Source organism: Vombatus ursinus, unplaced genomic scaffold, assembly GCF_900497805.2.
Source record: "Vombatus ursinus unplaced genomic scaffold, bare-nosed wombat genome assembly UNPS02000582.1, whole genome shotgun sequence".
Classification (NCBI taxonomy): Eukaryota; Metazoa; Chordata; class Mammalia; order Diprotodontia; family Vombatidae; genus Vombatus; species Vombatus ursinus.
In genome coordinates this window covers 8,643,384-8,666,417 of record NW_020940360.1, presented here as the reverse complement: position 1 = coordinate 8,666,417, position 23,034 = coordinate 8,643,384, and the positions used below count along the sequence as shown (strand labels likewise).

The window sequence follows — 23,034 nt, the reverse complement described above, 5'->3', positions numbered from 1 at the left end:
TCACCCTCAAAAGAGAAATAAAATCCTTCCAAGTCCTATCTAGCTAAAGGTAAACGCGAAATTATAATTTAATTAGGACTTGCTATAAAGAGCTTCCCTTTTCCCCCTTCCCCAAAGGGATACTGCAGTTATACCACATACCCAATAGGCACCACAATGAAGATCAGAGCTTATACTTAAGGTTTTATACACACCAGTTCCCCAGTAAATGCAAATTTAACAAGAAAAATTAGACATGTCATATGTTCAAAATGCTCATGGCAAACAATCATTTTGCATTCCTGCAAATAAAATTGTTTTATACTGTAAGCTGGAGGCGAGTGTAACTTATTTTTGTAATAAAGTTTTTATTTTTTTTATGTGTCATTAATATAAATGTGTGTTAGTACAGAGATCTTCTGGTTTAAAAACTTAGAATTGCACACATTTCAGTATGTTTACTTGTACTTACATAATTTTAGAATAGTGGTTGCCAATAGCCTGTATGTTTCACATTAATTGATTTTTTTTTTTATGTTATCTTAATAAACCATTTTAGTATGTTGTATGTCAATTACTGGGATAGCTGGGACATAAAGTGTAATTTTAAATTGTCAATAAGTATTCGTTGGAATATATGTAAATGTGCCTTGCCGGTTATTGAAACTAACCTAGAAAACAAGAGTGGGTGGCAAAATTAGTTCCTGGTGCTTAATGAAACACTTTTCCTGCCACTAATTTTATATATTGCCCCGTGCTTTTTAAAAATTCATCATTTTCTCTCAAAACTTAGTGTAAGTTTGAGGGCTACATCAATAATTGTTACATTTTAACATGATGATAGATAGTATATTAGGTTTATGAAAAGTGAGTGAACTAGATGTAGCCTTCATATCTGATTCTTAATGTAATCCTTGGTGCTAGCACTTCCCAGTGCCAGGGAGTTAAATTATCCCATGAAAGAGGTTATTGCCATGCTTTATTGGCACTTTACTGTCATATAGTTTAAAGGGACACTGTCAAGGTGTTAAAGTTAAATTTCAATTATAGAATTATTTGTTCTGGGGTTTTGGAAAGGATCAATGTCATTTAATAGATCTCATTGCCATGAAATTTAAGGGTGAACACTTTTGTAGACTCACAAAAGTGTTCTTAAATGAACAGTTTGCTGGATTGTGAAAACAATTTGGCACTCTTCATTGGGGCAAGAGGGAGGGTGAACTGATCCTTACAAGGGGAGTCAGAATTGGTGAATAAAGCATTTTTCTCACTGGTAATGTAAGCAGTGGTTTTGGAATAAGATAAATATATATATATATATATATATATACACACATATATATATATACACACACATACAATTGAAATTACTTGACAGTGTTCATTTGAATAACTGAATTCAAGCCATTATATCTTTTAAAATTAAATATGATTTGCACTGTTCTGATATGGGTGCAGTTTTTGAGCAATATAATCAGAGCTAAATATGCATGTGGTAATTAGTGATAATGTGAACAATGAAGTTCTGAGAAGAAATATTAACCATGGTATTTTCAAACTTAAATTTATAGTAAAATCGGTTTCAAATACTAATCAAAAGATTAAGGAAAACAGGCAATGCATATATAAACATAGTTTGATTGTTAACATGACCTATAAAGCAATAATATCTGGAATGTGATGGGAATATGAGTACTGGAAATGCAAGTTTCTAATCTTTTAGTATTAATGTCAACATGTCAAGGGAATTGTTCAATAATGTAGGTTATTGCTATTTGTGCTTTTGTTCATGGGTTCTTGGCTTTGACAGTCTCAAAAATGGACAGAGTGATTAAAATTCTGTCTACACTGACAAGGAAAAGTGGGGTACCATTCCCTTGAAAAATTACCTTCTTAAAGCACTCTTACCAAATTTGAAATAAGATGAGGTTTTGTTACTAGAAATTACAGTTCAAAACGATCGCAAATTTAATTTATTCTCATTTGAAAGTTAGCTAGTGTGTCAGGACAAATTCTGAATAATATCCATGTCTGTTCCCAAAATTGTCATTAAGATGTGAAAGAATTTCCACCTGCTACTTGAATTAAAGTAAAAAGAGTAAGGGAAAGTGACAAAATCAAAATTATTGAAATAGAAGTCATAGTGATTTTTGTACAACCATCATCAGAAGCCTTCCTGCTAAGTATTGGCTAAAATAGCAATTCTGCTATTGTCTAAAAGGCAACTTCTCTGAGTTGTCTAGACACAGTTGCAACCGGGAAATACAGAAAGGGTTTAGTGTGAAGAACTGAGTTTTTTGCAAGTTATTAGGATTTGGGTTACAAAATCTTCAGTTATTTGGCATAGTGATACATGTGATATTAGGTGTCAGATTTATAGGACTTTGATTACTTGGAGAACAACCTTTTGACTGCCAAGCTAATGTCACTTAATCTATTGACCCTCCCTCACCCAACAGTTATGAACCACCCTTTACATTGTGGGAGGTAATCAGATGTATTTTGCAATTATCGAAGGGATAAGTAAAAGCTCTTAAAATATTGGGGTGGGGAGATTGCAATGGCCTGGAGAAAAAAACTTTGGCCTTAAAGTATATAAAAGCATAGTCTCCAAGAAAATTCTTCAGTAGCTACAGATTGCATTACTCTTAACATTTGTCTGACCTGCACCATTTGAATTCAGTGGTGGATGTGAAATTGGTGAGTAACTAAATAATTTACAACTTAGATATTCAGTAGTAATAAAAATTATGAGATGGTGTTTCAAAGTGTGGCACAGTGGTAAATTGATCTATATTTTTCTTGCTACTCAGTGGAATATGCCACTGACTTTCCAAAGACTGTTCAGTATCATTGTTGACCTGTAAAGCAAAATCCCTGTTCCATATTAAAAAGATAATTGTATTTCTCTAATAAGTATTTACAAAAGTGACGTAGGTATGGCCAATCTTGATACCGCACACCCTCTTACTAGGAACTCGGTGTCCCTAACTTTCTTAGCCCTTGAAACATTATTAGGAAACAATTTTTTAAAAAGTGTAGTATTACAACCAAAATTTGGGGCTAAGAATAAACTCTTAAAATGATTGATAGTATTCATCAGATGGAAACTCTTGGCAGTCAGGCAATGAGAAACAAAAAACTTGTACTTGAATATATATATTTTTATTTCAGAAACAATCAGTTCTCAGTATAAGTGGTATTTTCTAGTTAACTATAAGGGTGACTGGATTTTTTCACTTGTTTCTATATTATAACCCTCTTCCTTCAATATAGAATCCTTGAACTCGATCTAGTCAGTCTTTGGGTTTTTTGATTTGCATTAGATGTGTGAAGTACTGTCTTCTGCCAAAAATCCTCAAATTACCTGTTCTTTTAAATTTAGTGGGTTTGTGCTTGTTTTGAGACTAGTTTAAAAAACAAAAAAAAAAACTTGTACTATTCTGTACTGCCTCTGATGTTAAGAGTTTGTGTACAGCATAAGGAAGCTAGCTCTGACTATATTTTCCTAAGAATAAAGACCTATTTTTGTAGCATGTCTTAGGACCTTTAAGAGTCTAAGAATTATTGTGGGTGTCCATTTCATCTTCTTTCTTTTAACAGCTTTTTAATAGACTTGTGGAATATTTAGTGCGCTTGCCCTTTTCTTACCCAAAGTAAAAATCTTACTAGGCATTACCCTAATTCTAGCATATTTTAGGGCTAGAATTACTGGGATGTACTTCTCTTAATTTTATTTGCAGATGAAAACATTCTGCAGTCAAGTACATTCCTATGGATTTTGATGGAGAAATCATGGTAATTTGGTTCATTTCTGCTTTTCTAGGAACATGTCCCAGCATGCAGTGTTCCTCCATTCTCTGTCTCTAGCAAATACATTTCCCCTGAAGATTTGGATGTGAGAGGTTGAGGTTGCCAGGAATTCTGGAGAGGGAAATGAACATCAATCTGCTTAAATATTATGCTCCACAGTTAGATGACTGTGCAAATGAGGCTAGGTAGGTGAACTCAGCTTAAATGCATTTATTAAGCTGAATTGGTCAAGAACACTTAAAAGAATGAGGGACTTAAATAATTGGTATTTGTATGTGGGGATAAACTAGGGGGTGTAGGGCTCATGTATCCAACCTAGTGGTTCTCAAATTTTTTTGGTCTCTGGGCAAGATAAGGTAGTCAGTGATTATCAAAAATATCTTCCAGAATTGAGAAAGAATACTACTTTTGATGTGACATTGTGGAATCTCACCTAAATATATTGATTGTTTATTTAAGACACAGCTAGTGTCATTGTTATAAGCAATAATTAAAGGGGGGGATGGAGGGGAGAGGGTGTGTTGGTGGGGGAAGGCAGATGTCCAATAATCCCTAGATCATTTTTTGAGAACCATTGCCCTAACCTGTCTAGACCACGCTGGATTAAATGCTTAATTTAGTGCCTTACTTCCAAAACTGGAGCGTTGAGTAAAATGGGTTACTGAATTATAAGTTTGAGTGACTTAAGAGCCATTATGGTAAATAGTTGTCTTTTGTCATCATATCAGGTGGTTTTTTTTTTAAATTCTTTGTGATATAAATGTAATAGGATTCTGACACCATTTGATAGCATAAAATATGTTAGGAGTGAGGACAGATACTAGTAACTTGCTACATGAGTTTCATTTGTACATTTTGACCAAAATTTCTGCACCTTATCTATATAGGTGTGGTACTTTCAAATTTTGGAGGGCAGTTTTTGGAAAAGCTGCTACCTACCACCTGTGTAATGATCATGAATTGTCATTTCTTGCCTCTTTTAGGCTTGTCAGCTGAACTTTGAAAAGAGAGCTGATTTTCGTGCTTCGAGGTTTCAACTTTGGAGAGAATTTTAGGACACCTAAGGGAATTGGCATCTCCATTCAGTTATGACCTACAGCCAACTCTTTTTCAGGGCAAAGGGGGGGAGAAAGGTTTTGGTGTGGATTCTTAAACACCGCAGATCTGACAGGAAATGAGCAAATTAGAACCCAATTCACAGCAGGTTAAAATTAAAGCAAAGAATTGGGTAAATCTTATTGAAATGAGACAGGTGGTTTTTTTTTGTCAATCTAAGAAGAGTGTGTGAAACAATGAAGTGGAGTTGTAAAATGAAAATTTTGAGAACGTGCATACCTGGAAAGTATTTGAGGCATTTGTGTACTTCTCAGACCTGGCCCATGCTGGAGATGCTCACGGAAATGGCAAAAGCAAATACCTTGATAATCCTATAAGTGGATCATCTACCCACAAATAATTAAGAAATGGTTCTAATACACAGCACTGTTTCTCATGCTTATATTGGGCCTCTTGTGATTTTAACCCATATCTTCACCTATTTTATGGCAATTTTGAAAGTATGCTTTGTGGTTGATAGTCCATTTGAAAGCAATATGTTTGTATCAGTCTTTATTCTACATCTTGACATAAGGAAAAAACATTTGTGTTTTAGCTTCATATTTTAGTGACTTAAGACCACGTCAATATCTATGTTGTTTGAAAGAGGAGAGATTTCTCTTCAGAATGTTTTCATATTTTGTACATCATTTAGTGTCTCTACAAAGTCTTCAACTGGAATTTTCTTTACCCAAATTTTCTTTAAAAATTCTTTTTAGTTATCCCAAATTCTCTTTTGTTCCGTTTTCATTTCTCAAGATACATTCTTAATTTTGAAAGTGTTTAGGAAGTTGGATGACTTGAGGTCATATAGTGAAACGCTGATAGAATATATTAGGTCTTAGTAAGATTCACTCTATAAGCCTGTATATTGTGACAGAATTCTGTCTTAGCAAAACCCACTTAAATTTACCTTTCGTTTTCTTGAAACAAGATTACAAGCTAAACAGTATATGAAGAATTTGAATAGGCTAAGAGCTTTCCTTGGAAAACACTAAGGGAGTGACAGCAGTTATCTTTAAATACTTGCAAATTTGATTAGAACTTAAGTACAAGACCGGGCAGGTGACATCTATTCATTATCCAGTGATACTTATATTTTTTTTATTTGATTACCCTGTATAGAGTGAGCTTGTGTTGCTTACATGTCAGAATTATGTCACCTCATTTTATTTTAGTGTCTTGTGTGTCCTGTTTTATTGCTCACTTTATTTCATTCATTCTTTTCTCAGTTCCACTTTTTACTTCCCTCTTTTGTGTATGTTTTGTCATCTTTAGAATGTAAGCTCCTGGAGGGCAGGGAAAAATTCTTTGTATGTGTTTTATGTGGTGCTAGGCACTCAATAAATGTTAAACTTTTTAAATATACATTTCTAACCCAATTCACAACTTAAGTTTTTGGTTGAAAATTATTTTACTTAAAAAGTTTGTTTTAAATGAACATGAGCTCTTTTGAAAAGGGTCATTGTTTTTATTTCAGGTAAACTTGAATCTTAACTATTTTAATTAAAAAAAAAAAAGTTGACTTTTAATGGTGGGTATCATTGAGTGGATAGCCCTCACTGTAAATCCTTCAATGAAAGCTAAATGACCATTTGTTCTGGATACTGTAAAAGCATTAAAATAGGATAAATGGTAAATCATTAAAGGTTGGATGAGATAACTTCTGAAGCTTTATCTGTTCTGATTCTGACATTTTATCCAGAAAATATTTTATGCTAGTCAACTCAATTTTATTTTTAGGTACCTCATCACTCTGTAATAAGTAGGATTGATAATCCCATCTTACAGAAATCAGGGAAGGAATTTGACTTCTAGCTAATGATGATTCTTTCTTCACTGGCTTAATTCCATGATATTTTTTAAGATAATGCCTTGGATCTGTGTGATGTCTACTGAGGTACAAAATATACTATCCTAGACTGTTAATGAATTTGTACCTTTTTCTTTGGCAGTATTTCAATAAAAACAGGAAAGAAGGAATGCTTAAATTGGAATTAAGTGAGGAGTTCAACTTTGTAACATGTTAATTAGCTAATTTTAAGCATAGGGGGCAGTAAAATTCCTGAAGTCTGGTTCTTTTCAGATTTCGGGGATTTATTTTAGATGAAAAATCCTGAGTTCAAACACAACAACTTTTGAGCCCCCAGTTAAGAGTTATCAACATGTGGCCAGGGGTAGGAAGCTTTGCTTACCCTTGCATTTATTTCCATCTCTAGCTAACATGTTCTATCTGTGTGGTTTTTAAGATGAAATAATTTAACTTTTTAAAACTTCATTATTTCTCATCGTTGAGGAGGGAGCTGGACTCAGTGATTTCTAAGGTCCATTCAAGTTCTAAATTTAAGATCTTGTAATCTATTGAATTAGCCGCTGGTTGTTACAGTACTTGATTTTTCAATTTAGTAACCAGATAGTTGCCTCTCACAAAGTTGGTTAAAAAAAAAAAAAGGATTGAGTGACATGCTGAATGTCAAATTTTTTTTGTTAAAGTCTGTAAGAATGTAAGGTCCTGGAGGTTTTTCAGCAGTGGTTAGATAAACTAATTGAAAAGCGATGGTAAGATTAATGATTTGATTAAGGCTTAGACATTTGAAGTATCAACTCTTAGGGTTCTATAATTTTTCTTCTTTTCTTTTTTGGTGAGGCAGCTGGGGTGAAGTGATTTGCCCAGGGTTACACAACTAGTAAGTATCAAGTGTCTGAGGCTATACTTGAACTCAGGTCCTCCTGACTCAAGGCTGGAGCTCTATCCATTGCATCACCTAGCTGCCACTCTGTAATGTTACCATGTAAAATGACCATATCCCCAAGAAAGACAGGCTCTTAGCATTCATTTGTTGAATTAGTAGTAACTACATGAATAGTCCACATAGAAATAACCTGCTAAATATTTCTATAAGCCTTTTCTAGACTAGTTCATAACTAATTGATCTAAAACTGAAGATTCTAAATATAAATGCCCTTTGTACATTAACAGTTTGTGAGTACTTTTCGGCATGACAGAACTTAGCTGTGCAGATGTTATTTTATACCCAGAAGAGGCCATTCTTCATGTAGTGTTCTGTTCATTACATAGAAGCTAAACTTTGTCTCATAATACATAGATTCTGCTTCCATTACTGGCAAGTGGGGGGGTTAGAGAGAAATCTCAAAATTATTCTTTTAATATTTGGTATTAAAAACAATAAGATTATAACAGACATGGGAATTTTAAGGCCATCTTTGTCTTACATATAGAATAAAGTACTTTAATTCCACTACATATTTAAACATTTGCTGTAGACTTTTGTCTACTGATGTATTGTTTAAATAATTGAAGTTGAATAGCATTGATGAGGTACATTTGTCTGATGGTGAGAACCTAGGTTTTTAATGAATCTTTGTTGTCTAAAAAAGATAGAAATGTAATGGTTATTATGGAATTATTTATTTGTAGAGTTAAAGTGTTACCTTACAGCAATGCAAATGTCCTTCACTTTCAAGTTCTTACAAATTAGAGAATGGTGGGTTAATTGAAATCAGCACTATTTTGCTTGTGAAAGTTTGATTCAAGCAAAGTATTGAGTTTGACTTTTAGAACTGTTAACTGTTCTGCATTCTGTAGGCTAAGCCTTTTTCCACTCGACCTATCGACCAAGTTACCTGAACTATCCCCCTCTTCCCTCTGGCTTAGAGGAAATTCAAAACAACCATCAAATTTGATATTCTGGCATTTAGTGAAAGTTCTTATTTATCTCTATACCTCATTCATCACATATACCTTTATTGGTTAAAAGCTAAATCTGTCTTGAATTGGCTAAAACCTAAATCAAGTGTTCTCTTGAACATTTCCCAGGACCTCCAGTTGTTACTTGTTTAACAAGGTGGCATTATTAGAGTTTTAAAAACAAAACCACTTGCTGTAGTTTTTTATGCAACATTAACAGTGCTGGAATGAATTTCTACCGCCTTTTGGTTCCATTAGATGATTATTGGTAGAATCATCTGTCTTTAGAAACTGAAACTCAAAGAAAGCTTCATGTTTGCAAGAGCTAAATTTGATTTTAAATAACAGAACTAGTGATTGGATTTTAGAATTGAGATCTTATGAATTCATATAAATTACCTATATTTATAATTGTTAAAATGTCTTTAATTTTCCCAGTGATCAGTTTAAGAGTTTAGCTTATCATTGCTGCCTCTAAGATGATGATTATGACTCAGGTTGATTATAATACTAAAATTAATAATTTGAAAGAAATTCAGTCTCTTGTTAGTTTTAAGTAGGTAAAAATTAGTCATCTGGTCAGGTGATTTTTGTCTTCTGTAAGTCCACCCAATGAAAAACATTACTATTGACAGTACTAGATGAAATTTTAAAACTTGAATTATATTGTCTCAAACTTAAAACTTCTAAAGAATCCATAATTGTTCTAAAATGCTTGATTAGGCTTAGGTTTTGTGGAAAAGTTGAAGTAGTTGGAAAAGATTCAGAATGATTTTGTCCTGCTGGTGTCAGGTATTTTATACTTGTTGTAAGGAGAGGGGAGAATGTTTAAATAAATTTGCTTGGAACGAATTTGAATAATGGCAACAGCAGAACTTGCAAATTTAAAACTTTTCAGCCCTAGTTTTCTTTGCTTTTCCATGACAAATAGGAAGAACAGAATTGACCCTAAGTTAATGTATATGATGTAAAGAAAAGTTTTAAGATGTTTACATCCCAGACATTGCTTTGTATATATACACTCAGTCTTTGTTTTTATAGCTAATGTTAAATGGAGAAACTAGATTATCATGGTTTCTCTTATAAGCAAAGATAACTTCTCAAGCAGCTGATGTCAATCAAATCAATAGTTAAATGAAAAATTTTCTGATTGATTCCCTAGTTTTGAAGACATAAATTGTTTCTTGTTGACAAATCAGTTATCTGTTAAACTAGAATGCATGTATGAGCCAACTTCAGAAGTTTCAGAAAGTGGTTAATCCAAATTTTAATCACTTGATTAAATATAACTTGAAATAAGTGAGCCATTAAATAAGCTGACAAATTTGGGGGTGGATTGGATGGGAAATTTGATGGTTTAATGGTGTCTTCCCTGCCATACCTAACCTTGGTAAAGTAAAAGTTAAAACGAAAAGCAGAATGCTAATTGTTCCAAGTTTATAATATTGTACTTAATTTTACATCCAAACATTTAAAGAGTAGGTGGCTCATCAGATTTTCAGATGAGAAAGCTTCAAAGTCTATCTACTGGATTGTACGATTCTAAAATCTTGGTCAGCTATGGCATTCCTGAAATCCAAGTGTTAAACTTTGTTTCAAAAATTCTACTTCAAAGAGACAGAATGAAGGAAGAAAATTTTCAGATTTCAAAGATCTCTGGATTTAGGGTAGACTGCAAATTAATGAGTTGACAGTGAAATGTGGCAGCCAGAAATACTAAGGTCTTGGTTTGCATTGAGAGTCATAAACTTCTAGGAATTAAAGAATTAAAAAATTAATTTATACTGTCCTGCCCTACTCAGATTACGTTTGGAGTATTATGTGTGTTCATTTTTAAGGGTATATGTGTGACTCAGTTTAAGGGTATAGTAGGATAGGTTGATGAAACAGGATGTTTAGTTCATAGAAGAGAAGACAGGGGACTTGGTAGCTGATAATTGGAGCTATTCCAAGAAATAATGTCTTAGATGTATTCCAACAGAGGAAATTCAAGTACTGGGGATTCTTTTTGAGTAGGGATGGCTAGTGAGATTATGTCTTAACTAAATTGTTGACCTAGAATTTCCTAGGTTTGATTACTGTTTTTAGTAACATGGACATTGCTTTTTCTTTTTTTTTATCCTAAGAAAACAAAGTAGTATGTTTGTGCCAGACAGAACTGCTGTCCTCATGAACTGCTGTGGAAAACTGGCCATACTTATAAAATATGCTAGGTCATAACCAATTATTCATTCACCCTAATAAAAATAAAACCTTAAAATTGTAGAACTCTGCTTTTCAGATGACTTTGATGTTCTCATTTGATCATAACCCTGTGAAATAGAACAAATAGGTAATGACCTATTGCTGTGTCTGGTCATCATTCTGAATGCCTTGTGTTTTGTGATATAGTTTTCCAAGTTTGTTAAATTATTATTCTGAACTTAGCCAAGTTAGCAGTTTAACTTGAACATAATCTAAACAAGGCAAGGTTAACTGCATTGTTAGTTGAGTGACCTTAGTTAAGCTACTTAATTTCTGAATCTGTTTTCATGTTGCAGGGATCATTAGGAAATTGCTTTGTAAAATAATGTTATATAAAAGTGAGTTTTTATTATTGAGAAGTAAATTTGCATTAGAAGTTTTGGAGACAACCTATGTTAGTCATTAGACTAGTAGCATGAGTTCATAGATAGTGATTACCTCCTGTTTAACCGAAGTTATGGGAGAATATTAGGCCTGTTGCCCAAGCTAATTTGGATTAGAAAGTCATGTATCTTGGGACATATAGGAATCGTAAACATAGTGGAATAAAGGATAATAAAAAGTTGCAAAATTTTTGGAGGAAAATTGAAAATTAAGTCTCTTTTTGTATTTTAAAATTACTAATTGACAAGAGTTGCTAACCCTAAGATTTTCTGTCCAAATCTTTCAGTCATATAGAATGGCAGAGTTCCTTGGTATTTTGGGCAACATGAAATATGGGACCCTATAACAGAGTAAAGATCTCATTCTATCTTTAATAGTAAACTGACATAAAACATGATTATAAAGAATATACTGTTAGATTGATTTTGCTAGTCTGCCATGAGGATATGATTATCTTAAGATACCTCACCAGACCAGTGCTTAATTATAACAATCCAATTAAGAGCAATAGATGAGGGCAACCAACAAGTTTCTTTCCAGAGCCAGTTCAACTTTGGAGAAAAAAGAATCTTATTTCTTAAGGATGTTTTGAAAATTATAAAATCTATATTTGAATAATATTTTAAGGTAATGAAATTTTATAATGAAGTATATTTTGTTATTGGATAAGGTGTTGTTTAGAGACCCTTTGGAAATTTTTAAGCTCATATTGGCCCGTGGGGATTTAGTGCTAATTTGTTTCCACTATCCGTTTTTGTGCTTTAGTGTGTTTGAGGCAGTGTTGTATGTTGTGTAACGAGCATGTAAAGTTGCTGAACTTGATCTTGGTTAAGTCACTTAAATTTTTTGGGATTCAGTTTCTTCAATTGAAAAATAGGCGATTTGGACTCTTGAAGCATGAAGGACCCTCTCAGTTTTAACAAGATATGAATGTGTGATGTTACTAAGTTTAAAAGAGACAATACATTTTTGTGTTTAAGCTTAGTTGTAAATTAGTTTAATTTTAAGTTTACAATTTTCTAACTGCTTGCATATACATCCTTTCATTTAATCTTTATATCATGTTAAGTAGGCACTCATTACTGAGGCTCAGATAGCTTAAGTGACTTGACCCAAAGTGTTGTTGCTCAGTAGTAAATGGTAGAACAGAATTCGACTCTTTGGATTCTTAGTCTAATTACCACAATACACCTTCCCCTCAACTTCGCCTTTAATAGTGGAGGATTACAAGATTAAGCTATGACTATCCTATTCCTATTTTTCATATGCTCCCACATAGCTTTTTTCAGCGTTTAGGACCTTAAATTTGGTATAAATTAAGTCAGATATCTTCCTCAGAAGTATTTGAAATCTTTAAAGTTACAAAATAATCAACTATAATTATCATTCGAGTCTACACAAAATCATTCCCTTGTCCAGTTATTTTAAGGAGACCTTAGAGGTAAACGTTTGCAGACAGTCACCTTTAGAGTAGTACTGGATCATAGGATCATAAATTTAGAGCTGGAAGGTTCATTGGAGACTCACTCATTTTAATCTCTCATTTTATAAATGAAGAAAGTTGTTCAGTCAGAATTTGAATCCTGTCTTTCAGATCCAAATTCATCATTCCACTGTTTTGTTCCTAATACTCTTAAAGGTAGTGTGGGAGTATTTATGCTCTACATAAATCCAAGGTACTGTACTCCTAAAGTATTATGGAATTAATTCTGGCTCAGACTCCTAGCTAGGAAAAAGACTATTACTTAGGAATCAATCTTTTTTTTTTTCCAGTCTGTAAATAGCAAATAATATCTAAGCTATTTAGGAACATAGTTAGAAAAAAGCCTCAGAAGGTTAAGAAAAAAATTTTCATCTTTGTGAAAGAGTCAGAATTAGTCATTGGACAGCACCTTGTTAGCTATCTATTTCAACCTGTGCTAGAATGGTACTCATTTGTACATCTCCAAAAAGTGGTCATTCAGTTGCCATAGGAAAATCTCCATTGAAGTGGTTTGTACTTTTCTAAAAGCAAATCATATGTGCAAATTGCCTTCATTTGGAAAAATCGCAATCTAATTTAAAATTTAACTTCATGTTTTTATTACATAGGATAAGTGGGGTAACATGAGCATTTTTTTAAAATCTTTTCCTAACTTTCAATCCAGAAAAGTATTTAGAGATTAGAGAACTATAGTAGGTCATGTTAATTTTTAATGAAGGAAGTTTCATTGCTCTTTGAGTAATGAGTGAAAATAATGGAGCAAATTACCTAAGGATTAAAAACATTTTTACTCTTTCCCTTATGCTATTAATTCTGAACATAGCACCACGGATATGGTATTGATAATATATAATAAAAGCTAAATCTGGAGTTTTGGGAAATCTACATTAGATGTTAAATCTGTTGTCTTATTAGAGCTCCAAGCCACTTTAGATCATCTAGGCAACTAATTGGCACAATTGATAGAATGACAGGCTGGAAGTTAAAAGGACCAGAGTTCAAATTTGGTCTCACTTAGCTGTGTAATTCTGGAAAAGTCACTTTATCTTTGTCTACCTCAGTTTCCTCAACTGAAATGGGGATAACAGCACCTACCTCAGAGGGCTGTTGTGAGATTCAAATGAGATAGTCTTTGTAAAGTATATCATAACAGTGCCTGTCAAATAGTGAGTCCTATATAGATCCTGATGCTAATTGTTTTCCTTTATGTATTATTAATGTTTATCCAGGCCAATCACTTTACAGAGAAAAAAGCATCCAGAGTAGTAAGACCAGAACCTAGGTCAGAAGCCTTGTTGATTTTGAGGATCAGATGAGGTATTATGTAAATCCCGTTGCAGACTTTGATGTGCTATAGAAATGATAATTTTTATTAATAATTCTTTTGTTTTACCACAAATTGATTTCTAATTGCTTGAAGTAGGTGGTCCACTGGTGTGGGCTTTGAAATGTTACATCTTTTTTATGATGATGATTTTGGCTTAGTTTGTGATTCTTTTATACTTACTGTATAGATGATTTCTTGCACTTCTCTATCTCCTTTACCGTGAAATCAAAATCTAAGAAATTGAACTTGTGGATAACCACTCTGAGAATAGTCTTTTTACTCTGATTCAGGTCTGTTCTTAAACTACTCATAGCACTGGGTATTAAAATAACTTCCTAATTAATATCAGACATGAAGGAGGTTAAAATATGTGCAGAAAAGAGGCTTGGCTTGAGTTTTATCTGTAACATGAGTTTATATAGATGTTTAAGGAATTTTGTGTCTTTGAAATGTGTAAATACATCTCCTTTTCAGTATTTCATTGCTAACTACTTTGCCCCAGTATTGTTTACTTGTTAAATATCAGCTATAATTTATTTCTTAACGGTAAAATATCCTGTAAAGTACATAAAATTTTGAAATGCCATTTATTGCATTAGAACATTTAGTGTGTTCTAAGCACAGCTTGTTTGATGAATTTGCTTTCCTCCAGTTGTTAGGCTTGTTCACAGATGCCAATGTAAGAGGAAGGTGTGATTTATTCTTTCCACTTCCAGGTAGGTTGATGGTAGAGGAATGATGTATGTAATAAGTATTAAATTTAAATTCAGATCCTAGCTCTGATCCTGGCTGTATGTCAAAAGAAAATTCATTTATTTACTAGTTATAAGACTTAGAGCAAATCAGCCCCTTAGGGTATCTATTTTCTCATCTATAAAATGGGGGTGACCAATTGAAAAGTGTAAGGGGTCTAAGAGCTTATCTATTTCTACTCCTTCAATTTACAGATGATGAAAGTCTCTGAGAGAGATTAAGTCACTGGCTTAATGTCATATAGATAATAAATAGCATTGAGGGAATAATATGTGTAGTACCTACCTAAAAGTTGTAAGAAGTAGTTTGTAAACTTCAAATATCATATAATTGACTTAGAGTTAGTATATTAATGAAGGCAAGCTTAAACCACCTAACTTAATTGCCATGATTTTTTGTCCTGCCAAAGGATCATCCTTTTCCATCATAATTCTCCCTGAACTCATTCCTAGCTTGCTTGGTTATATCCCTTCCTCAGCCTTTATTCTCCACTCTTATAGAGCCCTTTGCTCTATTTGTACCAAAGATCCTTTAATGTCTTTGTGTTAACCTAGTTTTCTCCTGTAAAGAGACCATACTTTAAAAGTTCTAGCTGTTTCTTCACTTGTGTTGAGCAACTTTCCATTTGAGGTTCACTTCATTCATCTCCCTATCCAGATTCTTTTTGCTATCATCTCTTGGCTTTCAGGGCATGCTCTTCTAGTTTACTTTCATTAATTTTAAATAAAATTTTATTGATATCTTTGGTTCTATCTATATTTTCCCACCGTGTCTCTCCTACTTCGGATATATGGTATTCTATGCCCATAGTCCCTGACTTGTGCAAAGAAGCAAGGTAAAATGCCTTCTCGTCTTTTCAGGGCCAGTGTTGGTCTTTTATTTCATAGCATTGTTTTCATTTTTTTTACTCTTTTCATTAACATCATTGTCATCGTGCATATTTTCTTAGTTCTATAGTTGCCATACCTTTCTGAACTTGTATTTATTACAATTCATGTATCACAAGTTGTTTAGCCATTCATTCCCTAAAAGATAGGCACATACTACGTTACTATAAAAAGTGGTGCTATAAATATCAGAAGTATGTATTGGATGCTTATTGATCTTCTTTGGGTAGTATATGCCTAGCAGTGGAATCTTTGAGTCAAAGGGCCATGGACATTTTAGTTTTACCTTATATCTAGTAAATTGGAAAGATGGGGTAAGGAAAATGAGAACTAAGAAATGACCATCAGAGTCAGGAGGATCTGAGTTCAAACCCAGCCTCAAACACTTAACACCTACTATCTGTGTGACCCTGGGCAAGTCACTTAACCCCGATCCCCTAAGCAAAAAAAAAAAAAAAATGACAATCAGATTTGGCAGTGGAGGTCATGTCTCACTAAGGCAAAGGTTTTTGTTTAAATTTACTTTTAGAATAATATACTTGGCAGTAAAATATGAGTTTGATAATTATTCCCTCATTTCTTTATATCATATTCATGATATCCATATTATTTTGGATTCTTTTGGGGGCGAGGCAGTTGGAGTTAAGTGACTTGCCCAGGTCGCACAACTAGTCATTATCTGAGGCGGGATTTGAACTCAGGTCCTGGCTCCAAAGTCAGTGCTCTATGAAGATCTTTTTGTTAAACTTAGTAACTGGAAATTTAACTGGCACTTCTATGATTTGCAAGTTCATAGTATAATGATAACTTAGCTTTGTGATACTGAGGAATCCTTTAACTAACTAAAGAAAGGTATAATGTAAAGGTATGTGCCTTTGTTTTACTTGAATTATTTGAAAATTTGTTATGTATATATGTGTATATACATGTGAATATACACAGATGTACATAAATATTTATGAATGTTTTTATTAGTCACTAGTTCCCATTTATTTTGGGTAATAGAGTGTCCCAGCTTAGGTAACCTTTATCATTTTGTGTAACTTCAATAGAAATGCCCTAATGAGCTATTAGCAGACACTTACATGTAGAAACTTCAGAATTTTATTTATGGAGGGGACCTCACAGATCATTTAGTCTCCAACTCTCTTATTTTGTAGCTTAAGACAGTGAGGTCTAATGAGATTAAGGACTTGTTTAGACCATATAACTAATAAACAATGAAGTTGGAATTCAAACCTGTGTTCCCAGATACCAAATCTATCACTTTTTTATTTATTTATTTATTTTTGGGGCTAGGCAGTGGGGTTAAGTGACTTACCCAGAGTCACACAGCTAGTAAGTGTTAAGTGTCTGAGGCTGGATTTGAACTTGGGTCCTCCTGACTCCAGGGCTGGTGCTCTATCCACTGTGCCACCTAACTGCCCCTCTGACTTTATCTTTAAAGGGAAGCAGTTGAACTCTTTCCCTTAATGTAACACTTCTAAAATCAGGTAATCTGAGTGTGTCCTAAATGAATAAAGAAGTATTTATTTTTTAAAAATCTGAAAGAATTTTGTTTCTAAATTTTGATTTTTAAACTAGTGGTAACTAAGTTTTATATGCATGCTTGCTTACAGAAGTGTTTTTTGGATTTTCTTTAAAAGCAGACCTGTGATTTCATTAGTGTAGGAAACTCCTACCAATGTAGATCAGTAATGGTTGTGCAATTTAGAATCTTTAGTCACCTGGGGAACTAACAGGTTAAGTTATTTACCAAGGATAACACAACCTGCCATTTTATCGTGTGTTATGGATAGACTCGGGTCTTTCTGATGACTTCTTAGCTTGGCATCTACTATATCTTGCTGTTAATAGCAAGTCAATAGTATGCAGAGAGGAGGGGATGATAAAGCATTTGGGGAACATTGTCTCCACAAACACGTAATTTTAAAGTATTTGAAGGCTATATGCAGAATATCTTTGCAGTGGAGTTGGTATTTGCCTTTAAAGGAACACCAAGACACCTTTGTACCTGATAGAAGAAATGTAATTTTTTTTTAACCCAGATGATAGAAATGTAAACAGGTGAAAGTTACCCAGTTCAAAATAGAGAATTGTGTTTTCTATAATCATTTTTAAAGCACAAGAGGTGAGATTGTAATTTTCCTTTGTCAGAAACCTGTTAGATATCGTCTGTTCTCTCATCATTACCAGTAAATCATCATGAAATATATTACCAGCCTTTTGAGGCAAACTGGCATCATGGATAATGAGCCGATCCTAAAATTGGGAAGACTCGCCTAACACAGGTAGCCTCATTCTGGGCAAGTTACTTAACAATCTCAATGTAATTCATTGAATATCATACATTGTAAAGTAGTTGATGAGTTGGTAGCTAGGAGTTCTCTATATTAGGTCAGGGCCCCCCCCCCCCAAAACAAAACAAAAAACCAGTCCCCACATCTTGCCTTAACAGAAAAATGATGGCTGTTAACAATCATGACCTAAAAACAGTGAAAATGGTGTAACATTTAACATTTTGGTTTCTAGACATATCTTCAGATTGACATTTGGCAGTAAAAAGGTATCAGGACCCATTGAAAGACTTATTTAGCTCTTAAATAGGTACTGTAAAAAGAAATATTTCCTGTCTATTCACATCACCTAATCTCTGCAGACCTAACATCTCCTGCCACATTTATGAAGCTCTTGCTCAACTTATTTGAGTAATAGATGTTTTGGCATTTAGTCAGTTTCTCTTTCTTCTCTAATAGAAATATGTATAGTATCAGTGTAGGAGATGTATTCTAAGGTGAGGTTTCTATTTCATCAGTTTCATCTCAGAAAGCAAAGATAGGCATAAAGCTGTAATGGTGTGGTATTGTGGAAAAACTGAAATTTGCTGATGAACCTGAATTGAAATCCGTTACTTAATCTTTTCTGGGCCTTAGGCTGCTTGTTTTTAATTGTATTGGGCTAAGGATCCTTCCAGCTCTCGGTCTTTGATCCTATGATATCAGATAATGGGCATAAAACAAAAAAAAAACTAGTAAATACTAAGACAGTTTTGGACTGTACCTGTGTGGGGGTGGGGGTGGGGATGGGGAGCAGCCTTGTGACCGAGTTGTAACAAATTAGGGTCAGGAGCAACTTGAGTAAGGTTGGGTATGTGGGGTGCCTTAATATAGGCGCAAGAGGAAAGATAGATAAAATGGGGAAGGGTTCAAATCTTAGAAGAGTCCAGTAATAAATTTTGCTCCCAGAATCTAGGAGTCTGAAGAAAACAATAGTCATCTAATCTAGCACTCCCCAAAAGAATTCTCCACCCTTACAAGTGCCCTTTAGTTATGCAACAAATGGTGGTCTTTCCTCTGGTGGAATACCTCCAAGGAGGGGAAACCCACAATGTCCTGGGGCAACCCATTCTGTAATTGTTAGGATGTTTTCCCTGATAACAAGCCTAAATTGGCCCATTGCTCTTGGTTCTGCAAAACAAAGTAAAACTTCCAGGTATGAATCTTTCAAGTGCTTGAAGACAGTTGTCATTCCTGCTGAATCTTTCTTCTCCAGGCCCAGTACCTTCATGAGATCCTCATGTGATATGTACTCAAGGTATTTTTACCTGGTTCCCTTCCTCTAGATAATCCAGTTTATCAGTGCCCTTCCTAAACTGTGGTTTCTGGAGCTGAACACTAGGAACTATCACCTCTCTATTCCTGGAAGCTATCCTTTCTTAACATTCCAGGATGCCATTGGCTTTTTTAGTTGCCTTATCACATTGCAAAATCATTAATCTTGTGATCCAAAAAATTCCTCCAGTTTTTTTTTTCCCCAGAAAAATTGCTTACCATGTTTTCTGTACCTGAAGTTGATTATCTGTAGCCTAGTATAAGACTTCTGAGACTAGGCTCATCCCCCCAAGGTGCATTCCAACCCTTCCAAAAAACACTTCCCTTCCAAACCAAAACTCTACTCCCTTTAATAACTTGTTGGATTTTTAAAAAATGACAATTCATTATATAAAGCTTGTTAAAATAGTATTTTGGTGGGAATGAGTTAAAAAAGTGTAAATGATCAGATTATTTCTCCTTTGGACAGCGTATGTGATATATTGTGAAGAAAGGGCATTTTGAGTATTAGAAGTAGGGGGAGGGATTTCCATCTAAGGACAAATCTGAAGACTAGAATAGACCATAAAAGGGTTATACACTTTGGGAACCTTGAGCCAGGTGCTGAACTAAAAGCTAAGGTCCCGTACTACTACCTCAATTTGGGAGCTGCTTCCAGGAGCTTTGTTAGTTGTTAGAAAACTTAGTTAATGATTTTTAAGTTATTTAGCAACTAAAAACATTTTGCATTATTACAGATTACTTTTACATTATGCATATGTGTATATGTGTGTGTGTATATATATATAGATACAGATACACTTTACCAGAAATTTATATTGCAAGCCTAGTGACTGAGGCAACCTAGATTTATTCATGTGGCTAGGTCATAATTTAAATTAACTTAAAAATGTTAAGATTTTAGAAATAGAAACTTTTAAGTCCTGGACATGGGGGTGGGGGAAGTAGACTGCATACTCACTTCTAGGTGAAAATGAGAGGCTCAGCAAAATTATAACCTGAAGGTGTACATGGGGAAGAAAAATAATTATGTAATTCATTTTTAGGAGAGTTCATGGTAATTTTATTTTTTTTTCCCTCAAATGACAAGGTTGGGTCAATGAGGGTGTTTGTTTTTTCTGCTATCACTGCAGGTGATTTCTAAGCTGAGAGTATTACACTATAGAAAGGCCTTATTTGGTGGTCATTAAATACTTCAGTGAATCTGTGATCTTATAAATATGGGTACTTTCTCCAGTGGTCATCTTCTCTGGGTCATTTTGTGGAACTGAACACAAGAACTATTTTCTCTTGTCATCTCCTTTTGACATTTGCTTGAGATCCTTTTCTAGTACCTCCTTTAAAACTTCCACAAGAGGTCTACAGTGTGCTGGAGACCTTTATATAGATCTCCTGTCATCGTGTGTATGTACAACCAATAGAGTATGTAAGCTGTCCAGCTGATTTCTCTGTGTCGTCATATCACTAACCCCTACCTCTTTTTTGATAATTCTGTGCAATTTTCCATTGGTATAAAGTCATTGTGTCCATCATGGTCCTTTTCAATTCTCTTTGGAACTTGAATTCTAAGGGGAGGACATTCTGTAGTTTTCCAAAGGCAGTCTATCCCAGTTTCTCCTTTCAACTCATGGTCCAATTCATTCACTACTTTCAGTGTATAAGACAGCCAAATAAACAGCTCTATAAGCTGCCTATCCGATTACATGTCACATTTTATCCCCTTAGCTTTTCTTATATGGATAATTAAGTAAAACTCTTGATTATGGATATCATTTAGGAGCTTCTGGGGTTTGAAGCAGTCAGCAAAATGTCATTTTCCATTTGGAATCCATGTTTTTATTTTCTTATTTTGTACCTACCTTGTTATTAATAACAAGAGAACCATCAAGGTTTTGTGTTTGATTCCCTGTGAGTCCAGTGACAATTATCTTGGTGGAGAAACCTTAAAAGGTATTGTATTCTATTAAACTCGATTTTTATTTTAGTTTCATTTATACTTGTTTTTTATATCAGTCTTGACATCTCTATCTCCTTACAGATCCTTTCTTTGTGAGAAAGAAAGTTAAGCAAAACAACCTAATCACAGCTAACACATAGTGACTGCATCAGATAGTGTATGCAAAGTTTTACATTAACCTTGGCAATCCTCCTGAAATGATAAAGACAGATGCATACCAACATTGATCATTGCATTTAACCTTATTGGGTGATTTTTACTGGTGTTTTCACTTACGTTATTGTAGTTTTGTGTTCTATAATTTCTAGATTCTGCATTAGTTCATTTGTATATTCTCATGTTTCTCTGAATTCGTCTTTTCTTATAGCACAATCACGTTCCATTCCTTTTGTATAGCATAATTTATTTAGCCATTCTACATTCATTGGACATCTCCTTTGTTTTTGCTACCACAAAGTATGCTAATAATAGCTGTGTGTGTACACATATACACACAGATTTACATCTTCTGTGTAGACCTCTGTACATACTTAGTCTAGTCTAATTGCTTTTTTCCACCTTTGTTTTCTTCAGGGTCATTTCTACTTCCTTAAATAGTACATTAGTGACTATATTGTTGAGTCTGGATGTGGTGTTCTACTGTTACTGATGAAAAAAGTTTGTTTTGGACATCTTTAAAGCCAATTTTTTTTTTATTAAATTACTCATTGTCTTCTACTCAGTTTATTCCTTAAAATGTCCTTAGAATGTTCTGTCTCTTTTGTAGCTCTCATCGAGCTTTCTGTAATCATTCTTTTCCTTTTAGTGCTTCTTAGTGTTTTATGAGGAAGTACTATCCATAATCTCACACCATTCTTACATATATATGTATATGTATATATATGTACGCATATGTATGTTTTATAAAGGTCACATGTATATGTATACTTATATATACACAATATGTAAATCTATAAAAACCTTTTTTGTCTTTGGTGGTCTCCTTGGCATATCAGGTGCTTTTTTTTGTAGTCCAAAATCATAAGCACAGTGAAATCTTATATTCTCTACATCTTCTTGTCAAAAGATAATTAGGTAGCACAGTAGATAGTTTGTTGGACTTGTCAAGAAGACAAGTTCAAATCTTATGTTAGACACTAATCTTCTGTGACCCTGGGCAAGTTACTTAACTGCTTCAATGTCCTCTTGTGTAAAATATGAATAATAGCACCTACCTCTCAAGGGCTGTTGTGAAAATAAAACGAAGTATTTGTGAAGCACTTTGCAAATTTTAAAGTGCTATATAAATGCTAGCATTATTAATTTTGTGCATGGTAAAGATGTAGCCATTGTAAAATAGCTCTTGTTAAAGGATGCCGATTTCCTTCTCATATTTTCATTAAGGCTGCTCGCACTGCCTATGTTGATTATTCTCATTAGATTTTGTGGACATAAGAAATTAGGCACATAGGTCTCATTTACTACAATTTTTTTTGGTTGCTGTCTTTTGATAATATTATAGATCTTGATATTTTTTTTTCCAGGGGGTTGAAATCCTCTTTCTGACATCTTGACAATCAATCCTCAATTGTTCTCAAAATTTCTCTTTTATGTATAGACCTTCATGTGATTTTGATTTAGTCTAACAGCTTTTCTCATCTTTATTTTCTTTAGTGCCATTTCTGCTTCTTTAAACAGTTTATCAGAGATGGTGCTGCTAAGTCCAGATGTGGTGGTTCTACTGATAGGAAAAAGTTTGTTTTTGAAATCTGAAAAGCCAATTTCTGTTTTTCATGAAAATACTTATTGTCTT

The 23,034-nt window shown here is 33.9% G+C and overlaps 1 protein-coding gene across 5 annotated transcripts in view; it reads left to right on the top strand.

Moving 5' to 3' along the window:
• The window catches only part of SYNCRIP (synaptotagmin binding cytoplasmic RNA interacting protein), a 36,241-nt gene extending 32,729 nt beyond the window's left edge, over nt 1-3,512 (top strand). For all 5 annotated transcript variants that reach the window (XM_027854914.1, XM_027854909.1, XM_027854905.1 and 2 more), the window contains exon 12: nt 1-3,512. This exon is cut by the window's left edge. The gene's annotated coding sequence lies outside the window, so the exon portion shown is untranslated.
• Nucleotides 3,513-23,034: the final 19,522 nt, after the last annotated feature.